The sequence below is a fragment of the Alligator mississippiensis genome, chromosome 6 (genome assembly GCF_030867095.1).
Source record: "Alligator mississippiensis isolate rAllMis1 chromosome 6, rAllMis1, whole genome shotgun sequence".
Classification (NCBI taxonomy): domain Eukaryota; kingdom Metazoa; phylum Chordata; order Crocodylia; family Alligatoridae; genus Alligator; species Alligator mississippiensis.
The window spans coordinates 65915972-65922638 of NC_081829.1; positions in this window are offsets into that span (position 1 = coordinate 65915972).

Consider the following 6667-nt stretch of genomic DNA (forward strand, 5'->3'; position numbering starts at 1 on the left):
GCTTACTGGCAGGGCTACTCTTGGTGTTGCTGCTGCTACCCAGGTGCTGCTCAGGCTCCCCTTGCCTCCAGTGGCACCTCTTCCTCCTGTTCCTGCTGCATCACTCTGGGCCGGGAGGAAGCTTCAGGTGGGTGGCCTTGCTCCAGTGTGTGGGACTCAGGCTCCAGCTCCCAACTGACTTCCACCCACTCAGTCACCCATGCCAGAAAGGCAGAGGGATGGAAGGGCAGCCAGAAGCTGGAGTTCTGAGCCCCATGCACTGGGAAAGGAGCTGCCCGGCTGAAGCTTCCTCCCTGCTCAGAGCTGCGCAGCAGGAGCAGGAAGAGGAGCCACCATTGGAGGTGAGGGGAGATGAACAGCACCCAGTTGGCTGCAGCTACACCAGGAAACTGTGCATGCTGGCCTGCACTGGGCCTGCCAGATGTGGACTAGAGTACAGCACAGGTTGCCTTTGGCAGAGCACTGCAGGTTGGATCTAGTCAAGTGGCTGTGGGATCTGGCCAGTGGGCTGTATTTTGCCCACCCCTGCTCTACCCCCATGTCCCGTGTCTGGCAATGCCAAAAGTGTATGCTTTAAAGGGAAAGCATATGAACAGGGTATATCTAGAGCAGTGAGTCTCAACCAGGCTGCTGTGGTGTCCCCTCTGGGGTGCCATGTGGGGCAGTGAGCAAGTAAAACTGCCCCATATGCTCCTCCTGCATTAGGGCTCTAATAAGCCTAAAGCAGGCAGCAAAGTAGACCTGTGCCATTCAGCTCCTTCTGACCTGTCCCCTGCAACTTCCTCTTGGGAACAGGCACAGAACTGTCCCATCCACTGCTGTTTCCAGGAGGAGTATTAGGGGCACTGGACCAGACCCAGTCTACTTAATGCTGATCAGAGCCTTAATGCAGGAATGCGCATATGTGGCACAGCCCTTCTCAGTCTGACTTTGCAGCACTGGAATGTTTCATTGCAATTGCACAGTCCCTCTTGGCAGCAGAACCTGGCTGAGAAGCACTCAGGTAAGCTGAGGAAGCAGCAACAGTGCTTCTCAGCCAGGGATGCTCTTGCGTTCAGAGACTTGGTGGAATGCCTTGACCATGAAAAGGCTGAGAACCACTGATCTAGAGTGATCTATTCCCTGCTCTTTATGTCCCCTGGCATCCATTATCATTGGTTTGGAGATGCCAGAGGAAGCATGTCTGACTGTTGTTTAATAGCTATTAATGGATCTACCATCCATGAATTTGGCAAATCCCTTTTTGAACCTGACTATACTATCTGCCTCTACAACTTGCTCACTGAGACAAGGATCACTTGTCAGAGCCACTGCAACACCATGTGGGTATGAGAGCATCAAACTATTCAGAACCAGATTTAGGAAGCAACTTCAGTTCAGTTGTTTAAGGGACATTTTTTTTAGTTCTTTTTCAGCAAATTGCAAATTAGCCCCTCAAAACCAAGAGAAGCTATGTATATAAACTACATTGAGACACCACAGCAACACATGCCAAGGAAGGGCAAACATAACTAGTGCTTTCATTCATACCTGGATTCAGAGTAAAAGGTGCAGAATGAGTGGGAGTTCCAGAGGACTGCTTTGTGAATGGAAGAGAAAAAAAGAAATGTGGTTCATGGGATAATCTGTGATGATGTCCTACACCACATCCTTCTGACTTATTTACATAACCAAATGTGTTTGAACTGTTCTTGTTCTTTTTCCCTAAGTGTGGAGGCGCACCTTTGGGTGCTTGCCACTTTAAGGACCTGAGCAGGCTGTGAGGCAGTCTGCAGGTGACTGCAGGGCCGATCAGGTGGTCACATGACAGCCAGGAGGCCACCTGATTGGAGTAGGGTGTATAAGAACAGTATAAGAACAGGCCCTGAGGAGCAAAGAGAAGAGTTGCTGCAGGGATGCTAAGGATCGGCTGCTCCCAGGAACAGTCTGGAGGTCATGGGTAGGAGCTACAGGGATGGAGGAGGTTCCTAGGGACGCAGCTGGGTCCCAAACCCTGAGGAAAAGGTGATGGGCCTAGGAAAGAATGAGGCCTGCCTTGTAAAAGGGGCTTAGAGTTGGTGAGCTACTGAGGGCGTCAGATGAGCCCAGTGGTGAGAGAGGCTGATGCTTGAGACCTCTAAGGCTCTAGGCAAACCTGGGGAAGTTGATGGCTTTGATGGGGCCCAAGGTGGAACCCTGCCGAGTAGGAAGTGCAGCTGCTGCCAGACTGATCCTTTACCTCAACTGGTCAATGCAAGGGTGCCAGGGCCATCAGGCCAAAATGGCAAGCAAGCCCAGCACAAGGGGCAGATCAGGGCTGTGGAGAGCTACTGGCACCCTGACTGGCCTGAAGGCAGGTCCAGGGCCTTAAGCAGACCAAACATCCCCCTTTTGGGGGGAACCCACTGCCAAAAGAGGATAGGGGTCAGCCAGCAAGCAGGCTGATATGAAGGAAGCTACAGCTCAGCCTCCTGAGAGGCATCCTAAAAAGGAGGCCTGGGAAAGATGGGACAGTGACTGAGGGCAGTCTGTGAGATGGAGGCTGCAGTAGTGTGTCCAGGAGAGAGAGCAGCCGGGGCCAAGTGTGAGAATAAGAGCAGGACGGGTAGGCCTCCAGAAATGACCTAAAACTACACCCTGCTGGGGTAGGATGGTGTGCCTTCGTACAGCCTGCTGGGGTAGGATGGCATTTCCTGGGGTAGGATGGTGTGGTGGGGCAGCCCCCAGGAAATGCCACACCAATGCCTCCTTAGTGAAAGGTGAGTAGGGAGTGCTGGACAGCCTTAGCCCCCACTGCCTTGTGGGTGACCCTGTGGAAAGGCTCAGGGAACACACCCTGAGAGAAAAGCAACAGGCTTGGGCACCAGCACCAGGGGGCAGGAAGGCCTGAGGCCCAAGGCCTAAATTGGAGTGAGGTCCAGGTATGTCTGAAGACACCAGAGGCCTGAGTGGGCCGCAAGCCAAGAGTGGGGTCCATACACATTGACAGTCACCTGAGGACCATGGGGTGTAAGGCCCCATAGGCCCAGTGATGGGGTAGAGTGTAAGGGGCTAGAAGCCCAGTGAGAGGCATAGAGCCCAGGGTGCACACAGATTTGCAGTGAGTGGGGCATGAGGTCAGCACATGTCTATGGACACCTGAGGCCAGATTTGGGCCAGAGGCTGCGTGCAACCCAGTAATTGGGCCACAGGAATAATAGTGGATAGTTTGGGCCAGTGGCCTAGTGCGGCCCAGCAATGGGGCTAGGTGAGTTAGGAGTGATTTGGATGCAATCTGCGATGCCTAGGACACGGTAAAGGGAAGGTTGGAGTGGTGTATTACACCCTTGGCATGAGGGCGTTAAATGGGCTGCCTCCTGCATTTTTCCGTCAAGTTTCAGATGCGTCAAGGCATGGCAGGAGAATCAGGATGGGTGGGCTGATACTGACTGGCCCCGAGATGGCCCCATCACACCAAGCATTGGAACCAAAAGCTGACCTCAAGGACAGAAGGGCAATTCAATGGTATTCCTCAGAAATCTAGGTGACTTCTTCATGAATAGGGAGGACACAGGCTGGATTCAATTGACAAGACTTACAGCCACAGGGCAGTGACCTAAGATACCAACCAAGACAGACCAGCAGGAGACCTAAACATAGTCAAATAGGCACCATCAAAATGACAATAATTCCTCAGGCAGGAAGACCACTGATTTAGGAAGATCCTAAGCATATGAATAGTATATGAACACTAAGCATCTGTGCACTGAAGTGCTTTAGGAAAACAAACTAAAATGATAAATGATTTTTATTTGATTTCCCTTCACCTACACTTAGGAACAGGCAGCCATAATGCACAATTTAACTAAAAACATAGAAGTTGCTTTTATTACACAAATGCTAACCATGTGCAAGGCCACAAAGGAACCATCAATCACTTTAATGCATCTACTACATTTTCCTTTCATTCCAACAAACACTTAGCCAGGGTAGTTTAGACAGGGCTAATCCTGCTTCAAGCAAGGGGATTAGATAAATGGACCTCTTAAAGTCCCTCCTAGTCTTGATTTTACTAATTCTAATTTAGTCAGTATTGGATACACAAGTTGTCTGTCACTGTTACTTTAAAAATCCTTGCTGATTTTTCCTCTGGACATTTTTTACAGTCTTTTCATATATGTTATTTTCATTGGGACTAAAGGAAGTGTGTTACAGGATAAAATCCTGTATAGTACTACGATTTTATAGACATACAATCTAGGGTGAAGTAAAAGGAGATGGGGGCTTACTGTATCAGCTGCTCCACAGTCACTACATGGGTATAGGCCAGAGGTAGGCAATGTTTTTTGGCCAGAGTACCGAAACCCCCCACAATGCTTACCTTGGAAGATGCCGGAGTGCCAGCATGCCAGAAAAACAAAATGAGGGTAGGGGTACATGGCAGGATGCCCTGCTTGTGCCCCTGCCCCCCAGCCCTGTGCTTCCTGCCCAAAGCCCCTGCCCCCCAGCCCGGGCTCTGTGGCAGTCAGCAGCTGCCCAGAACCTGGGCTAGCTGCAAACATCCACTACCTCTCTGCTCCGGCCCCAGCTGACTCCCAGCCCGAGACCCGGCCCCGGGGAGGCAGGACATACGGGCAATGCTCCCCTCGTCGCTTCTGCATAGCAGGGCTGGAATCTGGTGCAGCAGGGTACAGCGGGGAATGTAGAAAGCTACCTGCTCTGAGCTCCCCGCTGTGTGCACAGGAGCAGCGTGGGCAGCAGTACAGGGTTGTGCCCCTCACTGCTGCCCCTGCCTGCAGGGGAAGTGTGGCCAGGGCAGTGGGGAGGTGGGAGCAGGCAGCTTTCTGCACTCCCTGCTGTGTCCTGCCCTGCCAGGTTCCAACAATGTTTTGCAGAAGCAGTGAGGGCAGTACAGTGGGGAACACTGCTGGTATGTGCTGCCTTCCTAGAGGCTGGGCCCAGGTCTGGGGCTGGGACGCAGCTGGGGCCGGGGCCAGGGCCAGGACAGAGAGGCAGATGTTTGCAGCTGGCCCAGGTTCTGGGTAGCTGCTGATAGCCACAGAGCCCAGGCTGCTTGCAGCAGGGCTTCCATGGGAGCAGCCTGGGCTCCGTGGCTATCAGCAGCTACCCAGAGCAGGGGCCGGCTGCAGCTGGGAGGCTACAAAAGAGCCACTGCCCTCCCGCCCTGGCCCCAGGCAGGCAGCAGATGCCAGGGCCGGAAGGCAGCAGCTGTTCGTAGCTTCCTGGCTGCAGCCGGCCCCAGCTCTGGCTAGCTGCTGATAGCCGCAGAGCTTGGGCTGCTCCCAGCAGGGGTTGCAGCATCCCAGCTACCTGCTGGGAGCAGCCCGGGCTCCCAGCTGGCAGCAGCTACTGCTACCCAGAGCTGGGGCTGGCTGCAGGCGGGAGGCTGCTAACAGCTTCTGCCTCCCAGGTCCCAACACATGCCGAAGAAAATGGTCTCGCGTACCATGCTCAGCATGTGCGCCAGGGGCTGCCAACCCCTGGTATAGGCTCTTAGTCCCGCAAAGCAAAGTCTAGCCTATGGCAGTTCACCCCTTCAAGAAAGAGGGCTGAACTGTCACTGCTTAATTAGCTTTTGCTAAAAGCATGCACCACAGCCTGTTCCCACTGAGCAGCTGTCAGGTATTAAGTCTGCTCTCTCTACCTCACAGTAACTTGTTCATGTGCCTAGTGCCTTTACCTGTTGTTTAAGTTAAGATGTTTCCATCACTGAAGTGGTTTCTAGAATCAGAGTCCCATGCATCCCAGAATTAGTGTTCTTAGCAGCTGTAGAATTCTATTTTGCCTTCAGAAAGTAAGTAAAACTAGCCTTTAGCTTTCCCAGAGTCAAAAAGCAATGCCACCCCCCAACCACCACCCATGCTCATCTGGCAGAAAGAGTTAACTAGAAAAGTTCTCAGATTAAAAGAGACCTCTGATATACTAATTACAAGTTGATGGGGTGGTTAGAAACGTGATGAATTTTCATTTTAGAATGTTCATATCCTAGTATGACTGGTTTACTTCATTTTCCTCTTCTAATATTAGCCCATGTTTGACTTTCTATCTCAGATATGCTTTTTGACAAGCCTGAACCTTCCTGGTGTTAAGTCAAGCACAAATATACTTATCAGAATTCCTAGGGCAGTGTTTCTCAACCTGTGGTTTGTGACCCAAAAAAGTGTCTCGCAAGAATATATGAAAGAGTTGCAAACAAACTTTAACAATGGATCAAAAAATGGATTCTCTTTTGAAGGAGAAAAATGTGGGAAACCATGCTTTTCCCTTGCAGGCTGTCAGAGTTCCAGCCTGCAAGGAGCTGCTTGCCCCTCTTCATCCCTCCACACTGGGGGGCTGGGACTGGGGGGCAGTGGGTCAGGAGTGAGGGGCACTGGGTCAGGATTGGCCATCAATGTTTACAAATGGGTCCTGGTACCAAAAAAGTTGAGAACCACTGTCCTAGGGTACAACTCCACAGCATTGCAATAAAAACAAACTGAAATTGGAGTTGTCTTCCAAAATAATACTAAAAACTTGGAAGTTTCACACCTTACATTTTTGATCCCATATTATTTCAAGCATTAGATAAATTAGTTATACTATTGCCAACAAAGTACAGTTGGACATTACTTGTTTACATTTATTACTGGGAGACCCTGTTGGAGTTTTTGGTCTTCCAATTAAGTGAATGTGGAAAACAAAGCATTAT